The sequence below is a fragment of the Bos indicus x Bos taurus genome, chromosome 19, assembly GCF_003369695.1.
Source record: "Bos indicus x Bos taurus breed Angus x Brahman F1 hybrid chromosome 19, Bos_hybrid_MaternalHap_v2.0, whole genome shotgun sequence".
In the NCBI taxonomy this organism is placed as follows: domain Eukaryota; kingdom Metazoa; phylum Chordata; class Mammalia; order Artiodactyla; family Bovidae; genus Bos; species Bos indicus x Bos taurus.
Genome location: NC_040094.1, coordinates 27,383,532 through 27,395,572, shown reverse-complemented (window position 1 = coordinate 27,395,572; position 12,041 = coordinate 27,383,532). Strand labels below are relative to the sequence as shown.

At 44.5% G+C, this 12,041-nt stretch overlaps 1 protein-coding gene across 2 annotated transcripts in view; it reads left to right on the top strand.

Moving 5' to 3' along the window:
• ZFP3 (ZFP3 zinc finger protein) overlaps positions 1-12,041 on the top strand; it is a 29,049-nt gene that overhangs the window by 12,212 nt on the left and 4,796 nt on the right. Inside the window, exon 1 of one of the 2 annotated variants that reach the window (XM_027516714.1) lies at positions 6,651-6,956. The exons of the other annotated variant lie outside the window; for it this stretch is intronic. The gene's annotated coding sequence lies outside the window, so the exon portion shown is untranslated. Of the gene's footprint in view, positions 1-6,650; positions 6,957-12,041 lie in introns of those variants that run through there. 2 annotated transcript variants of the gene reach the window in all.

Below are 12,041 nucleotides of genomic sequence, written 5' to 3'. Positions count from 1 at the left end.
TATTCAGGGTATCTTCTTGACCCAGGGATCAAACCTGGGTCTCTTGCATTGCAGGTAGATTCTTTACCAACTGAGCCAGATAGAGGTAGGTGTGTATTCAGTGAGACTCTAGGAAGGAAGCCAGGTTGAAATGAGGAGAGCCTGGGGAGGAATCTGAAGATGTGGGTGCTAATCTGGTTTCCCCTCTTCTGACCTGAGTGAACCTGGACCAGCCACTGAATCCTTTGAGCCACCTTTGCCTGTGAAGGACTTTTCTGCAGCTGCTGTAGACAGCCAAAGCTTCCAGAGACTCTGATCATGGCTAGTATATACGAGAGGGCTTTGGAAGCTTTGTTCAGTATTTGTAAGGTTTGGATTTGTTGTTATTGTTCTTTTAAACTGTGCCTGAAAGCCTGTATTTTGCCTACCTGAATAACATCTCTTTATCTTGATTTCGTATATGGCATGAATGTAGTGAAGTTGAGGATCATGTGAATAACTCACTGCTGCAGGGGTAGAGAGAGTTTGAACAAGGAGGAAGACGACAAGCCCAAGATAAATCTAGAGAGAGAACGTGTGGGTGTTGGCAGCAGAATTAAGCATCAAGAGACAAAGGGACACTTTTGCTTTAGAGGGACCCCAAAGGGTCATCACAACTATGGATTTCAGTGGCGTTGGACCCAAGGACAGGATTGTGGGTAGGGTGTGGCATAAGAGAAAACGAAGTACAAAGAACAATAAACAGTGTGGGCGATGGCAAAGGGATTGCATCTACCTGAGAGGTTGCATCACAGAGAAAGGATCTTGCTGAAGCGCTGAAGTGCATCCAGGGTTTTTAAAAAAATCGAAATATAGTTGGTTTACCATGTTGTGCTAGTTTCAGGTATACAGCAAAGTGGTAAGTTATATAGATAGACAGATTGGATGCATCCTTTTTCAAAATTCTTTTCCATCATTGGTTATTGCAAGATACTATATATAGTTCACCATGCTTTATGGAAGGTCCTTATTTTTCTAAATTAATTATTTGTTGTTTTTGGCTGTTCTGGGTCTTTGTTGCCGTGACAGTTTTTCTCTCGTTTTGGAGAGCAGGCACTACTCTACTTGTGGTGCAAGGCTTCTCGCTGCAGTGGTTTCTCTTGTTGTGGAGCACAGGCTCTAGAGAGTGTGGGCTTCAGTAGTGACAGCTCCTGGGCTCTAGAGCAGAGGCTCAGTATTTGTGGTGCAAGGGTTTAGCTATTCCGCCCCATGTGGGATCATCCCGGACCAGGGATCAAACCCATATCTCCTGCATTGGCAGGTGGATTCTTTATCACTGAGCCACCAGTGAAACCCTGTGTATCTATTTTATATATAGTAGTGTGTATCTGTTAATCCTAAATTCCATTATCCCTTCCCCCCACCTTCCCCCTTTGGTAACCATAAATTTATTTTCTATGTATGTGAGTCTATTTCTGTTTTGTAAATAAGTTCATTTATATCATTTTTTTAGATTCCACATATAACTGACATCATGTATTTGTCTTATTTACTTAGTATTTACTTATTTGACTTATTTACTTAGTATGATAATCTCTAGGTCCATCCATGTTGTTGCAAATGGCAGTATTTCATTCTTTTTTATGACTTAGTCATATCCCATTGTCTCCATATATACCACATCTTGTTTGTTCATTCATCTCTTGATGGACATTTAGGTTGCTTCCATGTTTTGGCTATTGTAAGTCACGTTGTTATGAATGTTGGGGGTGCATGTATCTTTTCGAATTCAAGTTTTCATCTTTCCCAAATATCCATGATTTTTAGGGGATGTATCTTGAGCTGGAAAAACAGCATCATGAAGATAGAGTGAGGAGTCACTCTGGCCTCCTGCAGGTTCTCTAGTCACATTGGGAACTAACATGTCCCTGTGATGGTGGGAGACACTTGACTTGTACACAACACTCCTCCCATGTTGTTTTCTCAAAATAGAGCCTCAGAAATATTCATGTAGGACTGCCTTGGTCTGCATGGCAAACGATTTCCACTCACATGGGAATTCAGACTATACTTAGCAGCAGTTTCTCGAAGTGTTGTGATGAGGGGCTCAGTGAACAGAGACACTAGAGGTGCTGTCTTAGCCCTGGTGACATGTGGGCTCTGTTTTTTGGCTGTTCTGGGTCTTTGTTGTGGTCCACAGGCTTTCTCTGGTTATGGAGCAGAGGCTCTTGAGCACAAGGGCTCACACTCTTCAGGTGGGCTCATTATTTTGCTGACCTTGTGAAGACTCCAGAGCCCTGGAGAAGAGCCTCATGCCCTGGGCTACAGTTTTTTTCCGCTCTTTCCTCTGATCACTTGCTCCCTTGTACATTCTGCTTTTGTCTATTTCCAGTGCATTTCCTGCCACCACCTCCAGCTCTCCTTCCTCAAAGCGCAGCACTGACCCTTCTGCCAGAGCAGCCTTCTCTTCTCTGCCTCTCTACCTGGAACTGAACCATGGCCCAGTCACTGGAGAGTGAGATTTCCAGGTGTTGCTGCATTTTATCCCATGTTGAAGGGCTTCCTAGGTGGCGCTAGTGGTAAAGAATCTGCCTGCCAATGCAGGAGACATAGGAGGTGAGGGTTCGATCCCTGCGTGGGGAAGATCCCCTGGAGAAGGAAATGGCAACCCACTCCAGTATTCTTGCCTAGGAAATCCCATGGACAGAGGAGCCTGGTGGGCTACAGTCCATGGTGCTGCAAAGAGTCAGACATGACTGAGCGCGTGCACACACAGACACACACACACACACACACACACACCCCACGTGAAAGGGACCACGGTTTCACCTGAGGGGGAAAGAGATGTGGACCTTACAGGACCTTGAGGCACCTCTTCAATTTAGAACTTGTCCAGGAAAGATCTCCTATTTTGGCACAGTGTTAACATGACCTCAGATGTTAAGATGTTAACATGGCTCAGACGGTAAAGTGTCTGCCGCAACATGGGAGACCCGGGTTTGATCCCTGGGTCAGGAAGATCCCCTGGCGAAGGAAATGGCAACCCACTGCAGTGCTCTTGCCTAGGAAATTCCATGGATAGAGGAGCCTGGTGGGCTACAGTCTATGGGATTGCAAAGAGTTGGACACAACTGAGTGACTTCACTTTCTTTCTTCCTTTAACATGACCTTGCTGAACCAGGCTCAGAACTGGTTGCTCTGGGCTCCCCAGGATAATTGTTAACCCTAGAAAAGGAGATTGCCTTTGTCTTTTACTTCCTTACATCTTCATAGCTGAAGGTGTGAGGGGAACACTGAAAACTTAATTGAGCCTTGACTCACCTTCAGCCGGTTGCTGTAGTGTGGAGATGAGATATGAATATTTCAGGTCAGTCGCTTTATACTGAACATGGGCCCAGCATGGCTGGCAGCTCTTCTGGATGTGTAACCGAATGCTGACTCTTAAGGAGCACTCTGTGTGTGGGAAAAGGTGTATTCATAGGAAATGGTTAAGTCACATAAGGCAGGATGCATTTATGTCATGCTGAGTGAGACTCTGGTGTGTTGAATGTACTGTGAGGTTGGTGCAGTTGAAAGGAAGGCAGGATCAAGGAGAGAGGTGATGGTGATAAAAAGAATGAATGTGGAGAGTTGAAAGAGAAGAGCTGTTTACAGGAAGAGAAAGCTACCAATCCAGTGTCCCTGTGTTAGGTCAGGCCCTGGCCCGGGATTATTCACTGGGAGAAAAGGGTTTTGAAAGACATGAAGGTTTTCAAGGTGGGTGCTTTTGGTCATTTCTTCAAGAATCCTCACAAAGACTTACATTTACAATGTTATTTAAATCTCAGGGGACACTGAGTGCTGTTATGAACAGTTTGGTAGTAGCTTGGAATGTTGTCCATAGAGGATAGAAAATATAATTATGATCAGTATTAGGTCCAAATCAGAGTTGTAAGCTACTCTGAGAAGTGGCACGGTTTTGAAGTCTAAGAGAGGAGAGTAGCCGGTGCTGGTAGCCCTCCTCCCCACATCTCCCATAGAGAGAAGAGAAGGGACAAGGGTGAGCAAGAGCCATATGCCTTTTATTTTCCATATTCCTGTCTCTGTGTGAATTCAAGAGGTGGCTGACATTCCTGGCTGCCATTTTTTTTTTCAAGAGGAGCAACACTGCTCATTCTTACATGTAAGAAGCAATTCCATGGAAGTCCTGAACCTGTTAGGAGACTGTGAAACACCAGCCCCTACCCAATCATACACATCCTCATACACCCAGTCTTGAGAATGGCTATTTGTGAACCATATGCCTTGGCTTCTTCCCTTAGTAGGTCCCTGTTGCTCCATATGGCTTCTAAATTGGCTAGTGTAGTGAAGCAGGTAGGCAGGGAAGTGGCTAGGAGGATACAACTTATCCTTTTCCTGTTTAACCCACATACTGGGGCTGATCAAATGAAACACTGTTAATGTCTGGCTAGCAAAGTAATGCTCAAAATTCTCCAAGCCAGGCTTCAACAGTATGTGAACCGTGACATTCCAGATATTCAAGCTGGATTTAGAAAAGGCAGGGAACCAGAGATCAAATTACCAACATCCATTGGATCATTAAAAAAGCAAGAGAGTTCCAGAAAAACATCTACTTGTACTTTATTGACCATGTCAAAGTCTGTGTGTGAAGTGAAGTGAAGTTGCTCAGTCGTGTCTGACTCTTTGTGACCCCATGGACAGTAGCCAACCAGGCTCCTCTGTCCATGGGATTTTCCAGGCAAGAATACTAGAGTGGGTTGCCATTTCCTTCTCCAGAGGATCTTCCTGACCCAGGGAAGATTGACTGTGTAGATCACAACAAACTGTGGAAAATTCTTGAAGATATGGGAATATCAAACCACCTGACAGGCCTCCTGAGAAATCTGTATGCAGGTCAAGAAGCACAGTTAGAACTGGTCATGGAACAACAGACTGGTTCAAAATTGGGAAAGGAGTACGTCAAGGCTGTATATTGTCACCCTGCTTATTTAACTTATATGCAGAGTGTATGATGCTAAATGCCCAGCTGGATGAAGCACAAGCTGGAATCAAGATTGCTGGGAGAAATATCAATAACTTTAGATACACAGATGGCATCACCCTCATGGTAGAAAGCAAAGAAGAACTAAAGAGCCTCTTGATGAAAGTGAAAGAGTAAAGTGAAAAAGTTGGCTTGAAACTCAACGTTCAGAAAACTAAAATCATGGCATCTGGTCCCATCACTTCATGGCAACTAGATGGAGAAACAATGGAAACAGTGAAAGACTTTATTTTCTTGGACTCCAAAATCACTGCAGATGGTGACTGCAGCCATGAAATTAAAAGACGCTTGCTCCTTGGAAGAAAAGCTACGACCAACCTAGACAACATATTAGAAAGCAGAGACATTACTTTGCCTTCAAAGTTCCAAAGCTATGCTTTTTCCAGTAGTCATGTATGGATGTGAGAGTTGGACTATAAAGACAGCTGAGCGCTGAAGAACTGATGCTTTTGAACTGTGGTGTTGGAGAAGACTCTTGAGAGTTCCTTAGACTGCAAGGAGATCCACTCAGATCATTCTAAACGAAATCATTCCTGAATATTCATTGGAATGACTGATGCTGAAGCTGAAACTCCAAATACTTGGGCCACCTGATGCGAAGAGCTGACTCATTTGAAAAGGCCCTGATGCTGGGAATGATTGAAGGCTGGAAGCAGAAGGGGATGACAGAGGATGAGATGGTTGGATGGCATCACCAACTCAATGGACACGAGCTCGAGTAAGCTCTGGGAGTTGCTGATGGACAGGGAAGCCTGGCGTGCTGCAGACCATGTCGCAAAGAGTCAGGCAAGACTGAGTGACTGAACTGAACGTCTGGACCAGTGACACCCAAATTTTAGACTGCATCAGAACTCCTGAAGGGCTTGTTAAAACACAGATTGCTGAGCTCTAACCTCAGTTTCTGATTCAGGAGATCTGTGGGTGGGGTCTGAGAGTTTGCATTTCTAACCATCATTCCAGCTGCTGCAGATTCAGACACCACACTTTTGAAAGATTTTTTTTTGGCTGTGCTGGGTCTTCCATTGCTGCATGGGCTTTTCTCTAGTTGTGGCGATGGGGCTACTCTCCAGTTGCTGTACTCCAGCTTCTCATTGTGGTAGCTTCCCTTGTTGCAGAGCAGAGGCTCTAGGGCGCGCGGGCTTCGATAGTTGTGGCGGAGAAAGTAACAAGTACACAGGTGCTGAGTTGAGAACTATCAAGCTATTCAAGAAATGAGGTTATGGTAGAATGCTGTTCCCACTGCCTGAACCACTGTCCCCTTCACTCCTAACCCCGGTAATTCCCGGTCAACCTTCAGATTTCAGCCTAAACATCATTCCCTCCAGTAAGCCCTCCTTGACCTCAAGAGTGGGTCTCCCTTTGCCCCCAGCAGATGATCGGCCTGTTCCTAGGATGTAGGGGTCTGTGTTTACCAGATTCGTGGAGTCAGCGAAGGGAGTGATGGGATAAGGGATGCAGATGAGGAAGTTAAGGACACAGTCTCTGCCCGGGGAGAAAGTGAAGCCAACTTTCAATTTCTTGAGTCCAGATCAATGCTTGGGGAGCGACATCAGCGTGCAGAGCGGCCGGTTCCAGGGCGGAAATGCATCCCTGGAGCCGTTCTAGGAAACTCGGAGGACCCAGCTTGTCGGTGATCCTCGGGCAGAAGTGGGCATTGCCAGACGCAAAAGGCCACTTCAGGGAGCTGGTGTGGGAGGCAGCGGCGAGGTGGGGCTCGTGTGAGGGCGAGAACTGGGGCAAAGCAAGCCTGGAAACGGTGAGGAGTCGCCCGCCAGCCGACCACCTGTTTCTCCCGGGAGTGCGGCGCGTGCTGATTGGCTGGAGTGCTGCCTGGGTACCGGAAGTGGCCGATGCCCGTCGCCCGTGAAACCAAGACAACAGCTGCGGGTTCTGAGCGAGCTGGCGGAGAAGCTTGGGGAGCCCGACCGGAGCGAGTGTGGGGCGGTAGCTGCCTGAGGTGAGACCTCATCCCGTCCCGGCGGGGAGCGGAGGGCACTGGGCTCCTGAACCCCTGGCCCGCGAGCCCCGCGGAAACTCGACGTTTAGGCCCCTACCAGACCCGGGTTCGATGTATGACCTTGGACGTTATGGTCCCCCAAGCCCCCACCGGGTCCCCACCTGCACAAACCCTGGATGCGGCCAGGGCCCGTCCTCGCCCTGGCTCCCTGCCTGTCAGTCGCCAGACAGGAGCAGCAGGGACACCCCCTCCCTCGGTCCTGACTTGGGGGCCGATGGGAGCTGTGGCTTCCTCAGATATTCCATCCCCAAGTAAAGTGCGGGGACGAAATGGCGGGCAGTGTCAGAAACTCCAGGCCTTCTGGCAGCTTGTCTCCATGGCCGGCAGACGGGATATTAGCATAGGAGGGTTAGTTATGGAAAGGAGGTAGGTTTGAGCGCAGGGTTAATAGAGCCTTGCTGATTGTGGGAACAGGGAGACAACAGAGGAAAAGATAACAGCGCTTTAAAGGAGCTTCTTTTTACAGCTAGTTACTGACATCAGCAATGTGTCAGACTTCCGATCTAGGCTCTTGAGATACAGAAATGAGTGAAATACCCAGTTCTTCCTCCTGGGTACCACAGATTCCTTGTGTAGACAAGACGTACACAAATTCCTTGTGTATTTACCAGGTACCTGAAATATGTTAGGCACTGGGAATGTCAAGATGAATAGAACATCCTTGCTTATGGTCTAAAGAAGGAAACAGATGACTTAGCCTATCCCTGGAGATTCTGACTCTAAGAGATCTAAGGTGGGACCTGGAAGTATTTTCAGAGGTTTTTCTAGTTGACTTTTCTGCATCTAACCTAATCCCAGGCCAAGAATCATTATTTAAGTATCATTCATTAAACAAACACACAAAAACCTTCCTGCTATGATTGTAAGCCCACTGAAGAATTTTTTGTTTTATGTGGCTCCTCATATAGGTAGTATGGTCCTTTAAAAGTTTCAGTTCTCATGGTTAGTAAGTTGGTAGATATTTGGTTTATGCATCATTATTTTGTGAATGAGGATTTCTGAGTGCATTAAAAGAAATACAGATCTGCAGAGTTGAAAACTCTGTTCTGAACTTTGGAGACCCAGCAGACGCTTGTCATCCCCCAAACTGAGGACTAAGAGTGCTGAGCCTACTCCTGAGATGGCATGTCCATCTTCTCTCTCTCCAGGAAAAACTCATTTTAAATTTAGAAAAGTGAAGAATTGAGAAACATAGGAAATTATGTTTGGAAATTTGAATTTGTGCTATGAGTAGTGGAGTGTTTCCACATGAGGACAAGATCTAATGTGTATCTGTACCTCTGGGAAAATCAGTCAAAAGAAGGATGGCTTTGGGACTTCCCCGGCGGTTCAGTGGTTAAGACTCAGCACTTCCACTACAGGGTCCATGGGTTCCAGTTCTCGTTGGAAACTAAGATCCTCCATGCCTCCAAGTGTGGCCAAAAGAAAAAAAAAAAAAAAGAAGGATGGTTTTATTTATACATAAAAGGTGTCTATAAAGAAGGTGTCTAAAAACAGTATTTAACAAATGGCATTAATATTGTGGCACTGGTGGAATGCAAAGTAAAAATAATCAGAGGGGGCAAAATTTAATTGGGGAAGACTTTCTGGATTAGAATTTTGAACCAGTTTTGAAGTTGGGGATAGATATGCATGCCTAACTTCTATGTCTTGTATCTTGTTTTTCTGTGAACACATGATTTTCCATATGGTGTGAGACAGATATGAGTTTTATGAATGCTGATTTTGTAAGGAGCTAGATGATAGAAAAAAAGTAACTATAGGAGAGATGGTGGTGAAAAGGAAAGGCCAGAAGAGGGGTCAGAAGTAGACAGGGACTGAAATACCAGCTTGTGGAACTTGTTCTTGGATGAGCATTAGAGAGAAATTTATTTAAGACAGCGCTTCCTAACTCAAATAGTACCATGGTTGAAGAAGAGAGCTAAGTTCTCTATGCTGAATTCTTACAGTTATATAGGTACACATTATTTATAATTTTCAAAAACTTCAAGGAAAAGGGAAAGCCAGGTTTTGAGTGTCTGCCTTTTTTCCATGGGAAAATTAGAGAAGGCACTGAGTGGGGGAAGTTGAAGAAGATTCCAGTTCATTTTTAGGGGTAGCGGAAAAAGCTTCCAAGACTTTAGGATTCCAGTAGGAGATCAGGTTCCTTGACCAGGACTGCACCCTTGAGTGACTCAGGAGGCCTCAGGGTATGATCCTGTGGATGACTGGAGGCTGGGCAGAGAAAAAGGACAGTACAAAGGGCACCCTCCAAATCCCCCCTTTCCCCTTCCCCAGTCTCTCCTGCTTCTGAGAATCTTCATTTCTTCACTAATCTCATCTTTTCTTCCCTCTTAAGCTTTCTGTCTATTGGCACCATCCTTTCTAACATGAGCATATTCAACTCTCTCTCATTGGAGAAAATCCTTTGATTTTCTTTGGCCTTTTGCACTAGTGCCCATCTTGGTCCTCTTCTTTCATCTAAATTTTCTGAAAGAAGCAGCAAATTTACTAATCAGTCCACTGCCACCTGGTTTCTGCTGCTGTCATTCCACTGACTCTGTTCTCACATGTTATCTGTAACTACGGGGCAGATGTTTTCCAGTTCTTATCCTACTGGATCTATCAGCTGCATGTGATGCTTTGTTGTTCCCTCTGCTATGGCCTTGGTGACCTCTATGCCTTTGTATTCTGATACTTCTACTTCATTAATCCTTCTTTCTCTTCCTGGAGGGCTTATATTCCTCTCACTACCCCTTTATCATTAGGGTCCTAACAGGAAACAGGTACTTTGCTCAAATTAGGATAATTTGAGTAGGGTTTATTTGCAAAGAAGTTAGTTGTAAAAGGTGTGGGTGTGGGAAGGGTGTTGAGGAACCTGGGACTGGCAATAGCTTAGTAGACACCAGCCCTAGACCAGAAGAGATAAGACGTAGGAGAGGTTCTGGAACCCATATGAGATAGCTGGGTAGAACAGACTCCTTGAGATGAGTAATGAACTTCAGTTGAAGGGCACCAGGAGCTCAAGGAGACCTCATAGGAAGGAACCAGGAGGATAAATACTCCGACCTCACTCTCCTCCCTCCTTTCAGCCTCCTGTTGGGGCTCCCTATTGGTAAAACACAGCTGGAAGCCAGAGGGCCTGTTGGTGAGTGCTGTGTAGGTTAGCCTTCTGGGACAGAGAGCAGGGTGGAGAAAAGTTGAAGGATCTGAAGTGCACATGGAATTTAACTGGAGTACTCTTGAATGTTGGCTTTGGCTTTCTAGGTTTCTGTCTTCAGTATCTGACAGTTCTCACGTTGCATTCATTACTGCCTATGCTGAGTACTGTCAAGTCTGTATCTCTCTTCTTGACTGCTGTAAACTTTAGACCAATATATTTTGGCTGGTTCTTTGATACTACTGTATGGATGTGTTGAAACTCATCTTGTCCAAATCAGAGCTCACTTGTCATCTGCCTTCCTAAACTAGCTATTCCTCAATATTCCCAACCTTGGTGGTACCACTATCCATCTAATTATACCTACCTCATGCGTGTATTCAATCATACTCCAAGTCTTAGGGGATTTGTTCTCTCAAACATTTCTCTAGTCTGTTTCCTCTTCATTCACACTACTACTATTACCCTTGCTAAATCTCTGGGGCCATTGTACCTGTTAGTAGCAAGTTTGACTTCATAAATAAAAAAAACCATAATGAATTAAGCAAGGAAAAACCTCATTTCTCTCTTAGATAAAAGAAATCCAGAGGCAGGCATTCCAGGGCTGGTCTGGCAGCTTCACAGGGTCACCAGGGACCCAAGGTCCTTCCTCCTCTGGTCCAGGGCATGCTGGTAAATGCATGGTCTGAGGTGGCACTCCAGCTGTCACCTAATGCCCCAGGCACAGCCCCAAGGAGGGTGAAGAAATGTATCCCCTTACCTTTAAGTAGATATCCCAGAAGTCCCTTGTGCTTTCATTTGCATTTTACTGTCTCATTGGCCAGAAGTTGGTGATGTCACAAAATCTAGCTGCAAAGAAGGCTAGAGAATATATTTCCTTAGGTAGCCTTGTTGCTACAAAAGTAAATTCATTATTCTGTTGATGAGGTGAGGAAGAGGGAAGATTGGGATAGACAACTAAAAATCCTTGCCATAGCATTTTAGAAGTTTTTTTTTTTTTTTTTTAAATACAGGCTTTTAGATTTATAAAAGTGCTAAGAAAATTACATAAAGGGATCAGTTATAATACTCATAAGTAAAACAACATTGCAAACATATATATAATAACAACCAGTTAGAAAATATAAGAAAAACTCACTAAAAGAGAAGACATACAGAGATGTGATAGATACAAAAGCATCAGGGTAAGTTTGGAAATTTTACAAAATTTGGAAACATAGAATAGACAGGAAGTTTTTGTAAAAGAAGACAATAAGAGAGAACTTTCTGTAACATATTAAAACTTTTTAAGCTACAGTAGGTTGAACAGTTTGGTATTAGAGAAGGAATAGACTGATCAGGAGAACTGAAAGGAGTCTGGAAATGGACCCAGATATATATATGGAAATTTAGACTGTGGTATAGGAGGCATTTCAAATTAGTAGGGAAAATTAGGTATTGATACAGTTTAGTAACCATCTGGAGAAAATTAAGCTAGAACCTTACTTCATCCAAATATAAGGGAGTCAAGCGTGGTTCCTTCTGTGCCCATTGTAGCTAAGTCATGTTAACCTTCTGAATGGGTGACCCCTACAACATATGCAATCCCCTATTCTGTAGAGCTGGTGAGTACCACAGCACTGGGCTAAAGATAGCTCTTCTTGCTACTCTTTCTGGTTACTGCCTCTATAAACTCCAAAGTCATATTAGTCATTTTTGTCCCTTCTCCTAACCTTCTCCATATATTATCTGTTAATATGGCCACAATTTTTCTTGAATGTTTTCCTTACCAACCTCAGGTTCTGTCCCAACTCACTGTTAATATTATGGAAATTTTATCAGCATCTTCTTACCATCCATTTCCTGTCTCCAGCCTTTAATCTCTTCCTTTGATCATTCCTCTCACT